Below are 23,612 nucleotides of genomic sequence, written 5' to 3'. Positions count from 1 at the left end.
TCTCTCTCTCTCTGTCAAATAAATAAATAAAATCTTAAAAAGAAAAAAAACTTAAAAAAATATATAAAAAATAAAAGGACTTCTTTTTCAAAAGTTTAGTCTAGCAGAAGGTACTCATCCCAAATGAATAACTAAAAAATCATCATGTTTAGAAAGTAAATCTTAACCTTCGTTCACTGTTTGCCCCATGATATTGTTTTCTGGTACTCTCCTATAAGGAGAAAGATCAATTAATGCCTCCTTTTAGCTTATTTCTGAAAGGCATTATTATTAGAAATCGGTTATAGATTTAGATCATTTTAATTTATTTCTCTTGAATAAAAATTAGTTCAACAGATCTGTAGTTGGCAGGGGCTGGGAAAAGAGGGACTAGGGGAGTGACTACTAATGGCTATGGGTTAGGGGGTCTCTTTTTTGTGGTGATGAAAATATTTTGGAATTAAATAGTGGTAATAGTTATACAACCTTGTGAAAACACTAAAAACAAATGAATTATAACACTTCAAAAGGGTGAATTTTATGGTTAAATGAATTAAAAAGAGGAGATGGTAAATTGATAGAGTTAGGATTTAATCTGAGGCCTATCCCAAAACCCACTTAATAAGCCCATATTATGGAGAGGTGGAAGAATCATGACTGTGTTGATAAAACTTTTAAGAACTATAAGAGTCAAGTCTTCTAACAAGATAATTACTTGTTCAAAGACCTATGTATTGTGAGCCATTAATTCATTCATTAATTCAGACTTTTCCTGCATGTCCTCAATATGCCTGGCAATCTACAGCAAAGACAAATAATACACTGTCCTTGCCCTCCAAATGCTCCATCCGTTCAGAAATAGGCTTATGAATAAAACACAATATGAAAGCTATAGAAGAGGTACGTACACAGAAATATTTAATATAGCAATAAGATATCCATCTCCCATTACTCTGTGTGCCTGTGGTCAGAACATGATAATGTGTATAATGGAAGATAATTTGTTATTTAAAGAAGCCCATGAAGAATACATTCATTAAGCTACCCAGAACACCTTCTGTATCTCTGACTCTAAAGACTTAAAAACTCAAGCATCATCTCCTCAAAATATGCTCCTTTTGACATTTTTGTTTCTTCTACCAACACACTACTATTCCAGGTGCTTGGGATTTAAAACCTCAGGTATGACTGAATGTGTGAGGTTCTTTTCTTTCACTCACACATTCAATCAGTAGCCAACATGCACTCTCTTGTATCTCTTCCCCCTGGCACTAACTAGTTTATATGCTCATTAGCTCCTGCCTGGTCTAATACCATAGTAACCTAACTTCTTTTCCCATAAGGCTCTTTCCCCGCCACGACCTACCCAATACATGTCAGATATGGACTAAGCTGATTTCTGCCCAAATCATCTACCTGCTTCAGTGATTTCACTGCGTACTGAATTGAACAAAAAATCTTCTGCTGGGCCTATTTAAGGTCCCTCACAATTGCAAAGCCACCTGATCATCTACCACCTACAGGTATCCTGTGGCCTAGCTCAAAAATCATGTTGTTCTATCCGCATGGAATACCCTTTCTTCTGCTGCTTCTTGAAACCCTATCCATCCTTTAAAACCAAACATAAATCCCACCTCTTTCTTAAAGACTTTCTTGGTGCTTTCTATATCACCACCATCTGTTTCCAGGTGTGATACAGTCATTTAACAAATATTTAAAGAATTCCTATAAGCTTGGTACTATGTAGACAGAAGAAACACAATCTACTACAAATGACCTTGGAAATCTAGTGAGAGAGACATATTAACAAGTAATTATTGAACAAAGAATAAAATACAAGCTCTATTAATAGAGGTAAAATTGGTGCTCTGTGCGAAAACAAAAACACAATTAACTGGGAATATAAAAGCCTTTCAAAAGAAGTGGCACTTGAACTGGTCCTTTAAAGATGAGTATTTCAATGAGCAGAGAAGACAAAGAGAGGAATTTCAGGCTGAAGACACTATGAGTGGACACTAATGAGTGGACACTAAAGAGGATCCTGCCTCCTTTACTTGATTATGAAATGCTAGAGTTGCTCAGTTTTCTACTGAGCTCTTATTTCCCTCTACAGTCTCTCATGGTCCATGCCCTCAGAAGCCACCTGTACAGAGATGATCCACAAACCCCTTCTGAGACATCAGCCCTGAAAGTCAGACTGAAATAATCAAATGAATTAAATATTCAATACTACTGTGAGTGAGGATGTTTTCAATTAAAGACCATAGTGGAGTGGCTAAAGAAAAAGACAAAGTGAGGGCGCCTGTGTAGCTCAGATGGTTAAGCCTCTGCCTTTGGCTCAGGTCATGGTCCCAGGGTCCTGGGATCAAGCCTACATTGGGATCCCTGCTCAGCATCCCTTTCCCTCTGCCCCCCTACCCCACTCGTGCTCTCTCCCTCTTACTCACTCTATCTCAAATAAACAAACAAACAAAAATCTTAAAAACAATATTTGAAAACAAGAAACAAAGCCAAAGGGAAAAAAAAAAAGATAAAGGGAAAAAAAAAAACAGAAAAAGAAGACAAAGTGAAAATCCTGAAAGTAAAGGGCAATGAGCTATAATCCAGGTAGGGAGTCAGAGAGTAAAAAGTTGTGAATTACATTAAAATAAGTTCTACTACTATACATAGGGGCTCAGTTGAAAAACTGAGGGATGCGTCACACACAGAGGGTACATCCAGGTTCCTATGCCCTTCTCTCAAATCTCTAAACCATTAACTGAATTCTTCGGGTGTTTTTTTTTTTTTTAAGATTTTATTTATTTATTTGACAGAGAGAGACAAAGCAAGAGAGGGAACACAAACAGGGGGAGTGGGAGAGGGAGAAGCAGGCCTCCCACTGAGCAGGAAGCCTGATGCAGGGCTCCATTCCAGAACACTGGGATCAATGACCTGAGCCGAATGCAGACAGTTCACAACTGAGCCACCCAGGCACCCCCCATAACTGAATTCTTGATCTCAACTGTTATCCCTTGCTCCCATTAGTTGAGTAAGTAATCCTACAATCCTTGAAGGTGAAGATACATGTATAGAAATGATTAAAAGTAAATCTTTGAAGACTTAGATAAATAAATCGACCTACCATGCACATAAGTTGGAAGATTTCTTAAGTAGGCATAAAACTGCACTAACCATAAAAGAAAATAATAAACTGTACTTAATAATGTATCCAAAGGCAATATTTAATCAAAACAGTGGTATTAGCATAAGGATTGACATATAGACCAATGGAACAGAATAAAATCCCCAAAGATGCACATATATATGGTGAATAGATTTTTAACACAAGTGCCAAGGTAATTTAATGGAGAAAGGATACGTTTGGGGTTTTTTTCTTTTTTCAACAAATAGTACTGAAACATTTCCATGTACCAAAAAAAAAAAAAAAAAAGAAAGAAAGAAAAGAAAAACAACTCTTATCTTAGAAGTGAATACATAAAAATTACCTCAGAAAAGATAACAAATTTAATGTAAAGCCCACAACTATAAAATTTCTAGAAAAAAAACAGAGACCTTGTGACTCTAAGTTAAGCTATGACTTCTTAAATATGACACAAAGAAGCACAACACATCAGAGGAAAAATTGATACACTGGTCTTTATCAAAACTAACAACTGCTCTTCAAATGATACTGTTAAGAAAAGGATAGGCCACAAAATAGGAGAAAATACCTGCAAAATATGTATCCGATATATTATATATATCTGCATCCAGAATATATATTATATATTCTGCATCCAGAATATATAAAGAACTCTTACAATTCAATTTTTAAAAGGCAAACAGCCCAATAAAAACATAATTGGCAAAAGATTTGGGCGATCACTTTGCTAAAGAAGATACACAAATGGCCTGTGAAGCACGTGAAAGATGGTCAACATCATTACTATTTGGGGAAGCACAAATTAAAATCACAGTGAGGTACAACTCATAAAATGGCTAAAATTAAAAAGACTGACAATACCAAACATTGATGAGGATGTGGAACAACTAGAACTCTCATACACTGCTGGTGGGTATAAAATAACTTTTTTAAAGATTTTACTTATTTATTTGAGAGACAGTGAGAGAGAGAGCATGACTGGGGAGGGGCCGAGGGAGAGGGAGAAGCAAGCTCCACGCTGAGTGCAGAGTCAACATGGGGCTCAATCCCAGGACTCCAGGATCATGACCTGAGCCACCCAGGTGCCCATAAAATAAGTATTTTTTAATAAACTTTTTAAAAAGATTTTATTTATTTATTTGACAGAGACAGAGACAGCCGAGAGAGGGAATACAAGCAAGAGAGAGTGGGAGCCAGATGCCAGCCTTGATCCCAGGACCCTGGGACCATGACTCGAGCCTAAGACAGATGCTTTAACAACTGAGCCACCCAGGTGCCCCCAAAATAAGTACTTCTATAAAAACAGAACTTTCTTGGGAGTTAAATGCAATGCAAATATTCTTAACTTTAAAACCAATGCTCTGGAATCCAAACCACTTATTTTAAAGGTAGAACCACAGACCAAGGATCTACTTATCTACTTATCCCCAGATAAAGACTGGAAGAATTCCAGATCCCTTTAGTTTGAGATTAGCCATATTAAATAAGATCAACTCTTTCAGAGTTTGGAACTTTTCCTTTTCAGTTATCGTAGTCACTCAGTACCTGTGAGCAGATATATCTCTTTTAAAGTCCAAAGTCATGCCAAATAAAGCCTTCAATACACAAAAAGAACTCAAACTGTTTATGAGTACATGCGTCAGGGACTCAGTAAGCTTTCCCTTTCAGTCCTCATGGTGTTAAAGTGCAGTGAGTTGTTTGAAGACACCATTCAGAATCTTAGCTATAGAGAATAAACTTAAGGTCATCAGAGGAGAGGTGAGTAGGGGGATGGGTGAAATAGGTGATGGGGATTAAGGAGTGCACTTGTCATGATGAGCACTGGGTGATGTATGGAACTGTTGAGTCACTCTAAAATATTTCTTTTCTTTTTTTTAAATTTTATTTATTTATTTGACGGGCAAAGATCACAAGTAGGCAGAGAGGCAGGCAGAGAGAGAGAGGAGGAAGCAGACTCCCTACGGGGCAGAGAGCCCGATGCAGGGCTTGATCCCAGGACCCTGGGATCATGACCTGAGCTGAAGGCAGAGGCTTTAACCCACTGAGCCACCCAGGCGCCCCAAAATATTTCTTTTCAAATATTCTGAAATTCATATATTTCCTTGATTCACTTTTCCTTCCCAACTCTCCCCAATATTTCTACTATCAAAGGTTTATATTTGGCAATGCAAATGTATATATTCTTTTTTCTTTTTCTTTTTAAGAGAGAGAAGGGTGCCTGTGTGGCTCAGTCAATTAAGTATCTGCCTCTGGCTCAGGTCATGATCCCAGAGGGAGCCCTGTGTGTGTGTGTGTGTGTGTGTGTTGGGGTTGGGGGGGGGGGGTCCCCTCGCTCAGCAGGGAGTCTGCTTCTCCTCTCCCTCTGCCCCTCTCCACCACTACCTGTGCTCTTTCTTTCTCTCTCTCTCTCTCTCTCTCCCCTGTGTTCTCAAATAAATAAAATCTTCAAAAGAAAAAAAAAGAGAGAGTGCACTGCGTGGGGCTGGGGGGGAACGCAGGGGGCAGTGGTAAGGGAGGAACAGAGGAAGAGGGAGAGAGAGAATCTTAAGCAGGCTCCACCCCCAGTGCAGATGCCCAATGCGGACTCAATCTGAGCACCCTCTGAAATCAAAGAGTAGGATGCTCAACTGACTGAGCTACCCAGGCACCACGCAAATGTGTAAATTCTCATTCAATCTAGGCACTAGATGTAAAATCAAATGAATGATTAACCTTCCTTCATTTTTAATTTTTTTTTCTAATTATAAGATGGGGCACCTGGGTGGCACAGTCACTAAGCGTCTGCCTTGAGCTCTGGTCATGATCCCAAGGTCCTGGTTTGGAGTCCTGCATTGGGCTCCCTGCTCAGCGGGAAGCCTGCTTCTCCCACTCCCCTGCTTGTGTTCCCTCTCTTCCTGTGTGTTTCTCTGTCAAATAAAATCTTTAAAAAATAATAATAAATTAAAATAAAATAAAATTGTAAGATAAGAAAAGGAGAAAAAAAATCACCTATAACCTTACCATAAAACAGTAACTGCTGTTAACCATCTGGTGTATATCCCTTCAACTGTTAAAAATCACATATGTAAATCCATACATAATATACATTTGAACCACTTTTTTTTTTTAAAGATTTTATTTATTTATCAGAGAGAGAGGGGGAGAGAGCGAGCACAGGCAGACAGAATGGAAGGCAGAGGCAGAGGGAGAAGCAGGCTCCCCGCCGAGCAAGGAGCCCGATGTGGGACTCGATCCCAGGACGCTGGGATCATGACCTGAGCCGAAGGCAGCTGCTTAACCAACTGAGCCACCCAAGCGTCCCGAACCACTTTTTTTTTTAAGATTTATTTATTTGTCAGAGAGAGAAAGAGAGAGAGCACACAAGCAGAGGGAAAAGCAGACAGAAGGAGAAGGCTCCCTGCAGAGCAAGGAGCCCAGTGTGGGAATGGATCCCAGGACCCTGGGATCATGACTTGAGCTGAAGGCAGATGCTTAACCAACTAAGCCACCCACGCATCCCTGAACCGCTTTTAAATATATACTTTCCAAATTCCATATATCAACAATCTAATAAAATTCTGCCCATATTATAATTCATAAAGCCAATATTTTTAGAAAAAAAAACTGGACAATAATGCCTTTTAAAAGTTCATGCCTTGGGGTGCCTGGGGGGCTCAGTGAGTTAAGCATCTGCCTTTAGCTCAGGTCATGATCTCAGAGCCCTGGGATCCAGCCCTGCATCTGCTCCCTGCTCAGCAGGGAGTCTGCTTCTCTCTCCCTCCCCACTCATGCTCTCTCTCTCTCTGTCTCTCTCAAATAAATAAATAAAATCTTCAAAAAAAAAAAAAAAAGTTCATGCCTTAAGGAAAAACTCCACTATTCTCAAGATTACACTCAAAACAGGAGAAAAATTAGTGCTTATTTTGTAATCTAAAAAGTGACAAACACTGGGGCACCTGGGTGGCTCAGTACATTAAGCTTCCAACTCTGAATTTCAGCTCAGGTCATGATCCCTGGGTCATGAGATTAAGCCCTGTAACAGGTTCTGCACTGGGAGTGGAGCCTGCCGAAGTTTCTCTCTCCTTCTCCCTCTGCCCTGCCCCTTAAAAAAAAAAAAGTGGTAAACACCAAGTTACATGGTGTTATATTTACTAGGGCATTGGGTTAATTTTTAAGTTTATGACATATTTATCATTTTTAATATTGTTTGATCACCAAAACCTTTCACCATTTCTATACAATTGTTATGTCCTATACCATGCTATTTTTTTTAAGATCTTATTTATTTACTTGACACAGAGAGAGAGCACATGCAGGGGGAGCAGCAAGCAGAGGGAGAGGGAGAAGGAGGCTCCCTGTGGGGCTTGATCCCAGGACATGGGGATCAGGACCTGAGCCAAAGGCAGCCATTCAACAGAATGAGCCACCCAGGGATCCCTATACCATGCTGTTTTTTAAAAAGGATTAGTGGTTCTAACATAATAACATACTTAGAGAAAGATGGGGTTTTTATTATTAAAAAGAGAAAATAGGGGCGCCTGGGTAGCTCAGCTGGTTAAGTGACCAACTCTTGATTTGGGCTCAGGTCATGATCTCAGGGTCATGAGATCCAGCCCTGTGTTGGGCTCTGTGCTGGGCATAGGGCCTGCTTGGGATTCTTTCTCTCTCTACCCCTCCCCACCCCTTTAAAAAAAAAAAATCAAATAAAAAGATACTAGTTGGAAAAAAATCAGTACTCAACCTGAATGGTTAATTTCTCTCTTGTCTATATAAGTTTTACTACAAGATAAAATTGCAAATTCAATGAGAAAGATAAACCTTTTCCTAGGATTGAGTACTAGAAGGAATATGTAGAGATCTTGAGGTAAAGGAATGCTGGTTAATTTAATAGAAACTATTTTTGAGTGTAATTTAAGAAAACATCAAAGTTCTATTATCCCTCTTAAAATGCCCCAGCACTTCACTGTAATTCAACTATGTTTTTTGTCACAATACAAAGGTAGAGATTATAGATAGAAGCCAAAGGAATAGACTGGTCTACTGGTAAATACTGCTAGCATCAACTCAGAGTTGAATCCCCAGTGCCACAAATAAAGATATGCCATGAAGCTAACAACATATCTATATGACTTACATACCAGATATGCAGATAGCACAGCTGCTGTCTTTCTGGAAAAAATTAAGAGCCTAACATTCTTTTAGAAATACAAACGCGCCTCACAAAGTCATCGTCTGCACAGGAAACAACAGAAAAGCTTAATTTTGTTCTCAGTATACTTTGAACTGCTTCAGCACTTTTAAGAAAGACTCAAGACTCCCAAAGTAGTTCTCCATGTTATATGAAAGAAAATTTGGGCAAGAAAAAAAAATTAAAAGCTTTGTTTTGTTTTTGCCAGCATACAGAGAAGTTGCTTCACTGAATGCATATAGGAAGCAACTCCACTGTGTGAAAAAAATAATTTTTTTTAAATATAAATCAGCCAAAAGAAAAGTATTGGGTAAGCATTATTTTTTTTTCTAATATTTCATTTATTCATTCGAGAGAGACCACAATCATGAGCCAGGGAAAGGGGCAGAGGGAGAAACAGACACCTTGCTGAGCCACTGCAGGGCTCCAACCCAGGACCCTGGAATCATGCCCTGAGCAGAAGGCAGACGCTTAACTCACTGAGCCACCCAGGCGCCCCTGGTTAGCACTATTTTATAGTAAGTGTCTGACACTGACATCTCCTTTACCAACATACCACAGTTACACTAAATCTAGTTGCTGTATCTAAGCAAACTTTGAACAAGCATTGATATTCTGGGATCTTTTATAAAACCATTTGTTCTGAAGAATGTATCTTATAGAATTAAGAGCTGATAAGAGATCAACAAATGCTTTAAAAATTCCTGCATTGTCTTCGGCCATTTTCTCAGTACGATTAAACAATGAATAATAGTGGAATTAATTAATTAATTATTTGTTTTTAACATGACAGAGAGAAAGAGAGAGAGCACACACAAGCAGGCAGAGGGAGAGTGAAAAGCAGGTTCCCCACTGAGCAGGGAGCCCAACAAGGGGCTCCATCCCAGGACCCTGGGATCATGACCTGAGAAGGCAGACACAACCAAGTGAGCCACCCAGGCGCCCCAACAGTAGAATTATTAAATCTAAAATTCCCATTGATCTTATATGATTCTGGAGGAAGTTCTAGGTGGTTATTTTTCTCTCTTCGAGAAAGAACTATTTAGCACATTTAGCAAGTTAATAGGTCTATAATTTTACCATTACAGAGCCTTTCCGTTACTTGTTTGTTTCAGATTGTTTTTCTTTTCTTTTCTTTTTGTTTTGTTTCATTTTGAAGATAAGGTAATACACCTTGAGTCTCTAATTAGAGACCACTATGTGAAGAGTCAATAAGGATAAATATTTTGACCCGGACAGGAACTTAACAAGTCTGACAAGGAAAAACTTTAAGCCATTGGTCAGATGTTATAAAATGGATGGAATTTATATGGAATTTCAACCTGAGAAGGTATAAAAACAAACAAAATACAGTTGAAGAAGAAAGTTTGTTCCTCTACCAACAGCAAAATTTGCTGCATAGTTCCCAGACAGAAGTCCCATAGGTGGGAATACATAATGTCCAAACTTAAGCATTTATTATTAGACTTGTTCACTGAACCTCCCATCTGGCAGATATTAAAATCCACATTTTCTGAAAGAGCAAAGTTAGCTTAAATTGAGACAACATCAAATTTTTATCAGTGTAAAAAAGATTGTCTACTTACTACATTATACATTTACCAGAATAACCGTCTCCTGATAACTAAGATTTTGGTAATAAATATAACAACACTCAAAATACAAAGATTTGCTGGGATACTTTACTTTTTGCAATCTGGCCACTACCCTCCTTCTTTTCCCACAACTGCTTTCCAAAACCCTATTTACCTCCCAAGCATCAGACCCCATTTCAGTGTTTCAGTCCTTATTCTCTTGACACTTCAAGAGCGATAGGTCAGCCCTCATTCCAGACACCTCTCATCTCTGAGCCCCAGGTTCTCTGGTTGTCCTGCCTCTATTATCCCTCTATGTCTACTTCCTCCTCCTGCCTTAGCCATTGATCTTCTCTAGTCAGTATCTTCTTCTAGATGCTAGTAATTTTAGAGTCTAGACTCTCATTCTATTCCACGGTGATGCACCATCCCTATGTGGATGACTCCTACATCAGCATCTCTCTCTTTTTTTTTTTTTTTTTGAATTCTCAAACATTTGATTTTATTATTACTTCTTTAAAGAAAGGCTCAGAAACAAATGTACATCAGCAACTCTAATCTCAAACTCTCTCCAAAATTTCTAGTCTGGCCAACTGAACATCAGTCTAAATGCCTCACAGCCACTTCAAACATTACATATTTAAGAAATCAAACTCTTTTGCCTTTCAAAATAAGTGACTCTTCCTCTGCTTCCTTTTTTAATAAGCATTACTAATACCCAATCCTTCTGAATTAGAAGTCATCTTTGATTTTCTTCTTCCTTTGTCCAGTATCTTGGCAATTACCAAGTTCTGCTGATCCTTAAAGATCAGAAAGCTGAAAGTGAAAGAAAAATGATTCAAACCTAATTCTGTTAAGACCCCCAAAAGACAGGGTTTCCATACACTGTCCATGCTTTGAAAGGGAGAAAGAAACATACCATGCACTTTGGATAGAATGGATCCATGAGGCACAAGAAAATAAAAATTATGGTCCCTAGGGTCTAATGATGGTAGTGATGAAAATGGTAAAAATAAATACTATGAGTTGGCACTTACTGAACTCTTGCTAAGTGTCTGGTACCCTACTAGGGCCTTTATATACATTTGTCTTATCTAAAGCCTGTAGGGTTGTTACTGTTATTAATGTCCACTTGAAAGTTAAGATTATCAAGGCTCAAAGATCTGCAAGATCACCCAGTTAGATTGGACATAAGTCCCTGAATACCTAACCATTTTTGCTAAAATTTCTTCTGCTGCATTTGTGTACATGCTTTATCTCCCCTGGTAGAAACAAGCTTTTAGGGGCAGTATTATGTCTGGTTCATCTTTGTATTCTCCATTGTCTATCTACAGTATCTTTCACATGTAGGGCCCCCCAAATATTTGTTAAATAGGTAAATATAATCTGCTGTGCTACTGGCTACTTACACCTAAACCATACAGTCCCAGGACATTGTGGTTTTAAAAAAATTGCAGGGGGGTGGGACGGGGGCGGTGCTGGCTGTCGTTCTCTGTTGCTTCCTGCAGTGTTTAATCTACTATGGTCTAATTTACACAAGTCTAGGTCAACGGGCCAAGGAGAAAATTCTGTGAGATCTAAGATAGTCCCCTATTCCTCACATCATCTTCCCTCCCCACATCTGATAAACCTTTAATTTTTTACTCTGAATTTGATTTCTAGGATATTTGAGTTCTCAAAAAGTCAGTACTTAGTGTAAATTGGTCACTACTATAAGTGGTTTTTTAGGGAGAAGAACAGCTAGGAATATATGCTGTACCAGAATTCAGTTTATAAATTCCAATTACATTACAGTCAGAACTAAACTACATCGTTTAAACCAATATTCACACATACAAAAAGGAAAAGAGACTGTCCCTACACAAAAAATAACTTGGTTGCATAAATATTTCATTATATTCCCTTGAGTATATCAATAGTATAAGAAGTTTCAAGGCCAGGAAAGGGTCACAAATATGCTTGCTGGTATTTTTTTTAATATTTTATTTATTTATTTGACAGAGAGAGACACAGCAAAAGAGAGAACACAAGCAGGGGGAGTGGGAGAGGGAGAAGCAGGCTTCACGCTGAACAGGGAGCCCGATGTGGGGCTCGATCCCAGGACCTTGGGATCATGACCTGAGCCAAAGGCAGACACTTAATGACTGAGCCACCCAGGTGCCCTCCCTTTTTTTTTTAAAGATTTTATTTATTTATTTGACAGAGGCTTGCTGGTAGTTTTAATGAAAATGTTGGAATAAATGATAAAGTTACACACACACATAATTCACCAGAAAATACTAATGAAATAGCATAAGTAGAACTTTTTTTTCTTTCTTAATCTATCTTGTTATAAAGACACTGTTTTCAAAATTGAATAACAAACAAAAGAGCTCTTTTTTGCTGCCCAGTCAATATATAAGAGAATGATAGGGAAGTCTGAGTTAACTGCATTAAGATAGCACCTTTAACTTTTTCATTTTGACTTGAAAATAGTTTATTACTTTGGTTGCAAAAAGTACTTCACATTTCTACCTAAATGCAAAAACTCAGACTGATTAAAGTGAAATACATTAGAGTTGTATATTTTTCTTTTACAAAGAGCAGCTGGCTCTTTTAACTTTTTTTTTTGTTTCTGGTAATAGTTATTATCCTAATAGAGGATAGGAAAAAAATTATATATCCATTATATAGCCATATATAACTTGTTGGAATTGGACATGATTCATTACTTAAGGATTTCACAAACACCCACTCAATTCACTCAAGTAAATAATCAAATTTCCCATTCTCTGATATATCTATAAAAGTAATCAGGAAAAAAACCTCTCAATTCCAATGGTCTAATTACCTTTAACAATAAAATTCCATCTCTGAATTGTGAATAACCAATATTAAGAATGAACATTTTTGGTAGTGAGGATTTATCAAATCTAGCCTCCTAGAGGAAATTAGGATTTCTAGAGGAGCAATTTTAATTATGCTTTAGTAAAGAGCACCCCAAAAATTAGAAATTAATCTTTTTCTGTTACAAAACAAACCCAAGAAAATAACTATTTTTAAGAATATTTAATTTATCTCAAAAATTATAGCTTACAATTGAAATAATTACTTGCAATTTTAAAACAATTTATCTGAAAGTTATGCATTTACTTAAGTATGTTATGTCAGAAAACAGATAAATGAAAGACAAGTCAAGGGTTGCCCAAATCCCAGTTTATAGTTGTAAATTCCTAAGGTTTTAAAGCACAGCCACAGGCTAATGTCCCAAAGACCTGCTGCCCACCAACATGTGCAGAGGACTGAAGTTAATAGCAGGGCATGTCAATTTACTACAGGCAGCTCTCAGTGCAACACTTTGACAAAAGAACTGGGTCAGGTTACAGCCTGTTCCTATTATCACAGCAGTCTAGATTTATGGTTTCTAACACCAGCCCTACAAGAAGTAATGGAAATGATGACAACAACAATCCCTGCTAGACAACAGACTACAGAAAAGCATGCAATAAACCACAGTCTGAAGTGACCAGAAAACTAAACATCCCTGACAATACTTAAAACGTGAGGCAGGTGTCAGTAAATTATTCATTTAAGTATTTCTAGAACCTCTCAAAATCCCAACCCAAAAAAATCTCAAAACAGATTCTAATCTAAAACAAAACAATATGTAAAGGTACTTACCAGTATCAAGTAGTGCATTTTAATACCTTTAATAACTACCAAAGATACTGTGTTTCATTTGAATAGATTTATGAAACTCTACCAAGTCAATAAAAAATAAAGATAATATTGATCATTATTTTTCAAATAACATTAAAGTATATTGAGAATTACTCCAAATAATACTTTAAACCTTTCAAATGGAAGAAAAAAGACAACAGTTTCACAGCAAAAACCTCATGTTTACAACTGTACAGAGAAGCAAGACAACAGAAAAAACACATGATTCAATCACAGTCAACTTAGAACTAAAAATATAAACACAATCTTAAACTAGCTAAGAATGATGAAAGGTGAGAAAATTGACCAAATGATAAAGAAAATAAGAACTCTCTCACTACAAATAATGAATTTAAAAGACTACATCAAGGTTACAAGGTACATACCAAGCAAATGAAGCTCTTTATGACTACAATTCTGCACCCGTTAATTCTTATGAGAAACGGAGGCTGAGAAAAATCAAATATGTATTCTGAAGACAAAAAACAAAGACAGCCACCAACTTTTCCCTGAGAAAAGAAAGTATCCTAAAGGTATGCCCTAGAATTGCAATATATCCCTGTCCCTTCTGAAGTTTACAATGGTGCATTACCACAAAAGGTGGGCACTCTCTTTCCGCTCTTACAACAATTTGCTCCTATAAACTTAGGAAGGGGCAGAACCACAGCCATAAACACAGGTCACAAGTAGTAGGTAGTCAAATGTTATCTTCAAATGTTTCTCAGCTCTTTACTCATAATAAAAGCTTATTCTTTTTTTTTTTTTCTCCTTGGTTAAATAAGGACTTCATCCAGCTTAAGGAAATGAGTACAAAATTAAATTGAACAGCACCACCATATAAACTGCTTAAAGGATTCTCAAATCTTTCACTTCTCAGGCAACAAGATATCCCTCATTTTTTGTCAAAACCTTTCCACCACATGCCCAAAAAATGAAAGTAGGGGAAGGTTAAGGGATCTATGTCTAGTAGAAACCATTTAGCATAAAAATCACTTGCATTATTATTTCCAAGGTAGCCAAGGTTTACTTAAATCAGACAACATATAGACAAAATAAGCAAAAATGCCTTACTCACAAAAAATAAAGACTATATATATGCACATTGTAAATCTCAGATGGTTTTTAATATTTTTTTCAAGTTATCTGGCTTTAAGAACCATCACTTCTGCTATCTTTTTAAAAATGAGGTGTTATCACTGTAATAAAGGCATTTCTCTACTTAGAGTAACCAAAGCCCAAACTAGTTAAAGCTTTAGAACACTTACCACTAAATTATACCAACCCATTCTAATATAAGATAAACAGCAGTGGTTTCTTTCAACTATTTCCCGAAGAAAAAAGGATCACAAATATTAAAACCCTAAGCCAGGGAAGGGTGAACTTTTTCTTTTAAAATCATCAACATCAGCCATTTCCAAAATTTCCAGGATTTGGGTTCCTGAAATTAACTATCTATCCCTTCAAATCCTAAGATATTATGCAGTAATTTTCAGACATCAATAATGTTCTTAAAATTCTTAGGGGTACTCGATTCACTCACTCCAAGCTACAAATGCCAGACCTATATTCACAACCACAGCCTCACAGCTCTAACACTGATGGCTGGCAGAGCTCACGTTGTTCTATCTTGTGTATCCTATAAACCAGGAATATGACTATGAGGAGACAAAGAAACTTCCAGAAAGAGAGAACTAAAAGAGAAAAATGACCTCAGATTTCCATTCACAGCTGGAATCAGACTAGAGCTGGCATAAAGGGGAAAAGGGGAGCGGACAGGGTAACCTGGCAAAAAAAAAAAAAAAAAAAAAAAAGACTAGAGACGACTAATAACTCAAATAGCAGAGGATCCCTTGCATCCTCCAGTGTTCCAGTTACTAAAGTTACACAAGCATTCCATTTAACCCAAAAGAGAAGGGCAATAAAATACTCAAGTGAAATGCCCCCACCAAGAGCTCAAACTAAAATTGGGATTTGGATTTTCCTTAAATGCAACAAGAGGCTGCGTCATTTTCATTCAAAAGACTTGGTATTTACTCAGCCCTTTCAAGGCACTTTATTATCATCAATTATTTCTCAAGGAGGCAGCGCAGGATTACCCTGATCATTTCACTGATGCGGAAACAGATACCAACAGCAAAGGGAATGGGGGCAGGAAGAGGGGAGATAGGAAGCATCTGGGGGGAACAGTCAGGCAGCTAAAAAGGAACAAACCCAAAATAAAATGAAAGTCACATCTGGTTTATAGCTGGCCATCTTAACCCTTGTTACTTTTTAGCTCAGAGATTTTTGAAACATTTTGAAAAAAGAAAATGCTCTAAATTATGAGTCAGTTAATATTTAGTTATAAACTAAACTACTTACTTGGTCATAGAAGTGAAGTTGTTTAGCATTAAAAAAAAAAAAAAAAAAAAAACCTCAATCCCCAGAGCACACAGATTTCAATTTATACCAATAATTCATTTTTCTTCCCAAGCCTAAACATTGTATTTATGTTTGACCTAGAAAATAATCTCACGAAAATATATAGCTTTATTTAATCATAAAGACACACAAAGTTAATATCAACCCAAGTAAGAAATAATTCACAGTTACACCCAGAATTTTATTTGGAGAATTATATCCAAAATACCGATTCCCTGAATTTGCCCTTGAAACAAAGTAACTACTTGTTTTACATTCATATTCATTTTCTTAGCTACAACTTTGAAATTTTCAGGAATAAACTGCTGATGGGTAGCCTTAAACACCCAGAAGCCAACATTCACAGCCTCTGAATAAATGCACCTTGAACTAAACTCCATACTACAGACAACACAGGCACTTCAAAAAGATGAATTGATTGAAACAAAAAGACTGACCAGTTGCCTCATGAGAAAAACTGATACCACCTCTTTAAGACTGACTCCAATGATTTCTGTACATATTATGACATCATTAGCTTTAAAGCAACCTCACATAATGTAGTTGAGTTACATTAATCTTTTTTTCCAATTTCAAAACAAATCAGGTTCTCTAAAGGAAACAGGCACACATCCTTAAGTTTATAAGGTTGTGTGATACATGTGATATTCATTTAAAAGTTTCAGAGCTGTTTTAAATATGTTTACGTTTTTAAAAAGATCTTTCAGACTGTTTTGAAGACTGTGGATAAAACTATAGCCAAACAAATACAAAGCATCAGGTGAGTGCTCATAAAGTCACTCCTTTCTCAAAATCCCAACTGGACTTTTTTCCAAAAGCTTATTTTTGCATTCCTTCCATTAAATATACAAAACCAAAGACTGACCAAAAAAAATTTCATCCCTGGAAATACGTTATTTAATGAGTAATTTTAAAAAAGAACGGCAAGAAAGGCAAAATTGTGATTACTGAAGAACATCCCAAGCCCTGCTTTTGAAAAGAATTAGATCTATGAACTATTGTTATAATACAACTGCTTGTCATAGAAAGTTTTATTCCATAAATGATATACATCATATAATACTGTTTCCCCAAAGCAGAAATATGAATAGCTCTGGGAGCATTAAAAATGCAGCAGCATGTGCAGTTGTTTTGGTAAAGGAAACTATCCCTGAAAATTTTGTAAATCATATGATCATAAGTATCCACTTTCCCTGCCTTACCTTCCCCCTACTCACAGATCCATTCACTTTCCAGAGATATCCTAAAGTCACCTTAACACATCATTCATAAAAGCTAATCTAATTCTTCAAGATAAAGGCTAAATTCAAATTATAATCACACCTTGTAAAGAATAACAAATGCTTTACAATCTTTAAAAACATCAATAGTCTTAAATGGGGATGCGTAAATACCGGTGCGGGCCAAACACTGGGGCTCGGGGGAGGGGGCAAATTACAGACCTCAAAGCTCTGTATAACCTCAAGGCGTAAAATCTATTAAATTCGCCTTCTCGCTCTTCCTCTAGCGATTTGGCGATTTACACCAGGATGCAGCACAACCACTAGTCAGGTGGAAAAAGCAAGAACGCTGCGCCTTAAAAGCACCAATGGTCCCTAGACCAGGTCATGCCGCGAGAGCACAGCGCTGCCCTGTAGCTCCTCCGAAGAGCTGGAGCCCCCCCTTTCTGCCCCACCTCCCCCTCACACACACAAGCAAGGAGGGCCGTCTCCCCCCCCACCCCAATTCTCCCCCAGGGCGAGCCATAGGCGCCGCCACCCACCCCCCACCCAAGCCTCAGCCGCCCAGAGCCCCGGGGCGCGAGTCCGACGGGCACCTGGCACCGGGACCGAGCCCGCGCTCCGCCACAGGCGCATCCTTCCGGGCTAACGTTTCCCTCCCAAACTCCAAAAGTTATCTCACAACTCCTCAGAAGGCAATCGGCGGGCTTTAGCCCAGACCACGCAAAGTCATCGCTGCTCCTCAGCCCCACCGCCCACCCGCGCTGCCCCGGGGCCCCAGGTCGGCCCCCCAGCCCAGCTTCTCCAACAGCAAGAAGATGCTCAGGATCGTGCAGTCCGCGCTTCGGGGCAGGGGGCGGCTAGAGAGCAGCACGGCAACCAAACGCGGCGCAAGGGATGGGCCCGCGACTGGCGACGGGGCCCCGGGGGAATGCGAGGGGCTGCGCAAAAGCAGCTGTGGGGCATCGTGGAGAGCGCTAGGTGGGGCAGGGGAGCCCTGGCCTCTGGGGTGAGGCTGCCAAAGGTGGGCAACTGGGGTGCGGGGCCGAGCTAAGGCCGGACCCCGCGGGGCGGTAAGGGGGCGTTACTCGCGCGGGACGCGCCGCGGAGGGCGCCCGGCCACCCGCCCGCCCTCGGACAACGACCAGAGACCGGATGCCACGGCTCCGCCTCTCTGCTCCTCACGGGGCCCGGAGTCGCCACGCACCTCGGGTCTCGCCAGCGAAAGGAGCCAAATTGTCACACTGGTCCCGCGAGCCGGTACCGGTCTTCAAACCGCCGCCGCCATGTTTGAGAAGCCGCGCGCGGAGCCGCGCATGCCCCGCAACCGCCACCACCGCCCCGCCCCCGCCCCGGCTGGCCCGCGTGCCCTGCGGTTGCCGCAAACACGCCCTATGACCGCTGCCGCGTGCGGGGCCCGAGCTGGGGGCTTCGCCGGAAGGCAGCGTGAGCGGCGGCTGGCGACGGGGACGCTGCAAACCCAGGAAAGCCCTGGGTAGTTTTCCTGTATCCTCCCCCCCACCATCTGCCCTCCCGCCAAAAAGAAGCCCGTGGCTTGCACCCAAGACTATGATGGGCCCCCAGCTGAGACCCCGGGGTCCGCGTCAAGTTCCATCGCAGGAACTCGCTCCCCTTGGCTATCGCCTTTGACTCTTCGGTCACCACCCACACTGGCCACGCACTGAAAAGCCAGGCTCTTCCCTAGGAACTGAACCAAGTTCGATGAACAAGGAAAATGCAACTTTAGAGCAGCTTGAGCAAAGCCACTCCTCCGCGGGCTGCCGCATATTCCTTGAAACAGTTTTTCCCCCCATGGGCTTTTGCCACGCATTCCCCTCCAGCTCCACAGTCTGAATTTAGTTGTTCCTCTAAACCCATGCTTGAGCTAACGGGACTAGGTTAACCCGGAGGGGGAAGTAATTTGCTCGCTGGTTTGAGAGTGCTTGGGAGCGTCCTCGAGAATGCCTTCTGGGGTCTCCTCTGCATTATCTTCCTTGCCCAGAGGAAAGCGGTTGTGCAGGTGGTGGAGGTCGCACGGAGGGGAAGGGGCGGTCGCAAAAATAACCCCGAAACAGCCCATGACTCTCCCCGTACAGAATGTAGCAAACAAAACGAGAAAAACATCCCTCGTTGTGAGGTTGGATATAAGCAGATTTAAAACTTTTGTTTGAAAAATAATACAATGTGCTGTGTTAGCAAAAGGTAACCCATTGGCAGGCCTTCTCTCTCCAACTCTGAAAAGCTGGCTGTGGGCTTTTCATTTGTGAGCGCCTTAACTTAGTATATAGGGCATACTGTATTTTTAAAGTCATAATTAGGAAACTGAAGCCTAAAACTTAAAAAAAAAAAAAAAAGCAAAACATATTCATTTTTCCACAACACAGAAATTATTTTCATATAGGGCTTTTGCCAAATTAAAGGATTTTTTTAAAAGATTTTATTTATTTGACAGAGATCACAAGTAGAAAGAAGCGGGGTGGGGACGGAGGGGGCGTGCAGGCTCCCCGCTGAGCAGAGAGCCCAACATGGGGCTCGATCCCAGGACCCTGGGATCATGACCTGAGCTGAAGGCAGAGGCTTTAACCCATTGAGCCACCCAGGCGCCCCAAGGATTTTTTAATTGTATCTAAGGATGGACGACTGGCACAAAATCAAACAGCCAAAATAAATGTTAGTGCAAATTTCATAGAAACTTTAAAGTGAAACAGAAAACCTACGCCACTGTTACGCAAATATTAAAAAAAGATTTGGCCTCAGCGATTGTGTAATATATACCATATAGAGGGGAATGTTGAAATGGTCCAAGATGAAGGTTCAAAAATGTTTTTAAAAGCCAGAAAGGTATCTTTAAGTGAAAAAAAATGAAAACAGGTTAAATCTAAGCAGACCCTTAGTATGGACTAGAGCACGGCTTGGAGGGATGAGGGGACTTAAATCTTTAACTACTGGCCATTGTCTTTCTAACCCTGATGCAATGGAAATATTTGAAATTCATCTCTACATTCTATATTAGAAAGACTTGGGTCATCACTTACGCATTTTTTACATCTATGGACTCTATCAAGTTGTAGAAATACTACTCTGTTCAATCGCTTATCTGACAGGCACCTCATCTATTTCCCATATTCCTGTTTTTAATAAGAAATTACTAAAGCCCTTTCTCTAAAAACGTATTTCACATTGTATCAGAACATCTTATCAGTAACTATGTTCATCAAAGCATGTATAGAAGTGTAACTCTGTTACATTAACTATGAGTTATTGATAATGATGACAGCTACCATGTGCTGAGAATTCTGCTAGCCTCTTTACATACATAATTGTCAATTCTCATCATATTCTTTCACAGTGGTCTTGAGGTAGGTGCCCTTATTCTCATTTTATAGATGAGGAAATTGAGTATTAAAAGGCAAATAAGCGGCCGAATCAGCTTCTGAACATACACATACCTAAACCTTTCCTATCCCTTTTACCCTGTCCTGAATCCTATATTTTCATCATAGACTATGTGTATAAGCACTTAATAATAATTCTTTTATGTACTTATACTCTGCCTTTCCTTTTCCCACTTTGCCAAAATAAACTTTAGACTGCTTTTTAATGCTCTTAGCATAGGTCAGACTATCACTGTTTCTTTTACATTATACGGCAGCACCTTGAACATAACAGCAATTTGGTAAATATTTGTTAAATGACTGAATGGATGAATGAATACTTAACTATTAGGACATTCAATTAATTTTGCCATGAAAATATGAGAAGGAGAGTACCTGAACGAAAGAATAAGAATTAAGGCAGATAAAATCCAAATTTTCATGATTAGTTTTCAAGTCTCAGATTTGTTTCTGCCCATTTGCTCCTATAGTTCTGACTCAGCCCAAAACGTGTGACAACCTTTAAAGAGGTCATCCTCACCCTGCCCAAACCCAAAGCAAAATACCCCTGTATTGAAAGTGCGTTTGATTACTTCCTTTTGTACATTTCTTTAGAATTTAATAGTAGTCCATCAGAATAAAAAGATGGTCTTCTTTCCTAGATAAGCAAAATTGAATCTAGATTTCCGTCAGCACACCTGTTTATACTGAAATGATATTGCATAGGTAAAGTTAACGTGTCAGGATGATTAGTGAAGGCTCCCTCTAGTTTTCCCACTTCATGTACTGCTTTCTCCTCAAAACACAGAAACCTAACTAAACCTGGCAGAGGCGAGAGATCTGAGTTATTCCTGGTAAACTCACCAGTCGTACTTTCACTTTAGTGAAAAAAATCCATATAGTAGGTACTAAATAACAAATTAGCATAGTAATTGAGTTGACAAACATCTTCAGATCCTTGTTTCTAATAAATTGCCCTTTTTCCCCTATTAAACCAATAACACTTTTCAGTAAGATATAAGTTGTTTCTAGTGTTATTGTTGATCATTACATTAAACCTCTTTTCCTAACTTCAAAATAGTAACTTCCTTGGAAAAACATTGAAGTCCATGATGTGAAGAAAGACTCTAGTCTAACAAGACGGTCTTGCCGAAGGATAAAGCTGTATCAGGAGATCTGAACGCTTGTCTTGAATCTTAAGTTTATCATCCACTAATTAGATTTCCTTAGAATCTTTCCATGCCTCAGCTTTTTTTTTTTTTTTTCATTTTAAAACTAAAGATAATAGAGTCTGTCACACTTACTTCACGGATGAGAAAGTGCTATTCAAATCCATCAGAAAAAAAAAACAAATGAACATGGTCTTTCCTTAATGGATCCCACATTTTTTTTTAAGATTTTATTTATTTGACAGAGCAAGAGAGAAAGAGAGCACAAGTAGGGGGAGCTGCAGAAGGAGAGGGAGAAGCAGGCTCTCCACTGAGCAAGAACCCCATTGTGGGACTCGATCCCAGGACCTTGTGTTCATGACCTGAGCTGAAGGCAGACACTTAACCAAATGAGCCATACAGGCATCCCGATCCCACACTTTTTAAAAAAACATAAATTAGCCTTTTACCAATTAAATATATGAAATATATAAAAATATATGAAGCTGACTTTGGCTAAGTCAAGTATTTTATATGCCCTGAAAACTGGCATAAACTCAATGAACATTATACACTACACTTGGCCATTATTACATTCACTCAGTCCTTCATTCAAACATGAAACATTTATTGAATGCTTGTTGTATCCAGCCCTGCTACAGGTGAGGATACCAAAATGTCTAAGACAAATTCAACACTCCAGGATCTTAACACTCAGTCCAAAGAGGAGAGAGAGAGAGAGAGAGAGAGAAAGTGCTCACAGAGATTTTAAGATGTTCAAAAGTACGGTCTCTTATCACACCCTTCATTATATCAAACATTTTTTAAAAGATTTATTTATTTGAGAGAGAGAGAGAGAGTGCAGCGGAGGGGCAGAGAGAGGGAGAGATTCAGATTCTCCACTGAGCCGGACCCCACCACCTTGAGATCATGACCTGAGCCAAAGCCAAGAGTTGGACATTTAACCAACCGAGCCGCCTCATAGCAAACATTTTTAGATGTCCCATGTAATATTGTATAACTAGATGAATGAAATTGCAGCTGGTCAGTTGACAGTCCTTTGCATATTTAATTAAAACATTTATTACTTCTGATTTTATACTTTCTGTGCTGGTTATTCTGCATTGGAGCCGCCCTCCACCCCCATGAATTTCCACCCTTCTTTGCCTTATTCTGTGCACCAGGGGACTTAACCTTCAGTAGTGTATCACACTCCACAGCTGGTTTGGCCAATGGCATGTACCATCAGGAGTAACTGAAGTCACGAATTGGGGAGGAGGGAGGCGCAGAGTTCTTTCCCAAGCACTTCCTGCCTAGGACCTCAGTCTGGCAGTCAGCAGTGGCTCCGTGACAGCTCTGAGCAAAGGCTCCCCTTTCTGGGGTTGTCCTCACTGGGTCTTCAGGAAGTGGGAGGAACAGGAACAGTTTTTCCCAATCCCTGAGCAACTTCAGCATCCCTTGCTAGATCCTTAAACCTCCCCACACGTCTGTAAATAATTCATTCAATTCTCTTCAAAATCGCATGTGACTGTACTTCCTGTTCCTGCTGGGACCATTATTGAAATGCTTCTTTTCATATATCGAGCCAACCGACTGAGATGACACGGTAGGGTCTGCAAACATTTCTGTAAGGCCTTTGAGAATTTATATTCAAGGCACTTGTGTGGGGGGCCTGGGTGGCTCAGTCGCTTAAGCAACTGCCTTTGGCCCGGGTCATGATCCCAGGGTCCTGCTCCACAGGGAGCCTGCTTCTCTCTCTTCCCTTCCTCCCACTTGTTCTCTCGATCCCTCTCTCTCAGATAAAAAATAAATACAATCTTTTTTTTAAGGCACTGTGTATGGCAACTACAGGTTTCACAGCCCGTTATATGGAATCAAGTCGCTACAA

The 23,612-nt window shown here is 39.5% G+C and overlaps 1 protein-coding gene across 3 annotated transcripts in view; it reads right to left on the bottom strand.

Annotated features, from left to right (window-relative positions):
- SCML2 (Scm polycomb group protein like 2) overlaps positions 1 to 18,491 on the bottom strand; it is a 93,384-nt gene extending 74,893 nt beyond the window's left edge. For all 3 annotated transcript variants that reach the window (XM_059386181.1, XM_059386178.1, XM_059386180.1), the window contains exon 1: positions 18,410 to 18,491. The gene's annotated coding sequence lies outside the window, so the exon portion shown is untranslated. The remainder of the gene's footprint in view (positions 1 to 18,409) is intronic.
- Between the last annotated feature and the right edge of the window lie 5,121 nt (positions 18,492 to 23,612).

This window comes from Mustela nigripes, chromosome X (genome assembly GCF_022355385.1).
Source record: "Mustela nigripes isolate SB6536 chromosome X, MUSNIG.SB6536, whole genome shotgun sequence".
NCBI lineage: Eukaryota > Metazoa > Chordata > Mammalia > Carnivora > Mustelidae > Mustela > Mustela nigripes.
This window is presented reverse-complemented; position numbering and strand designations above follow the sequence as displayed.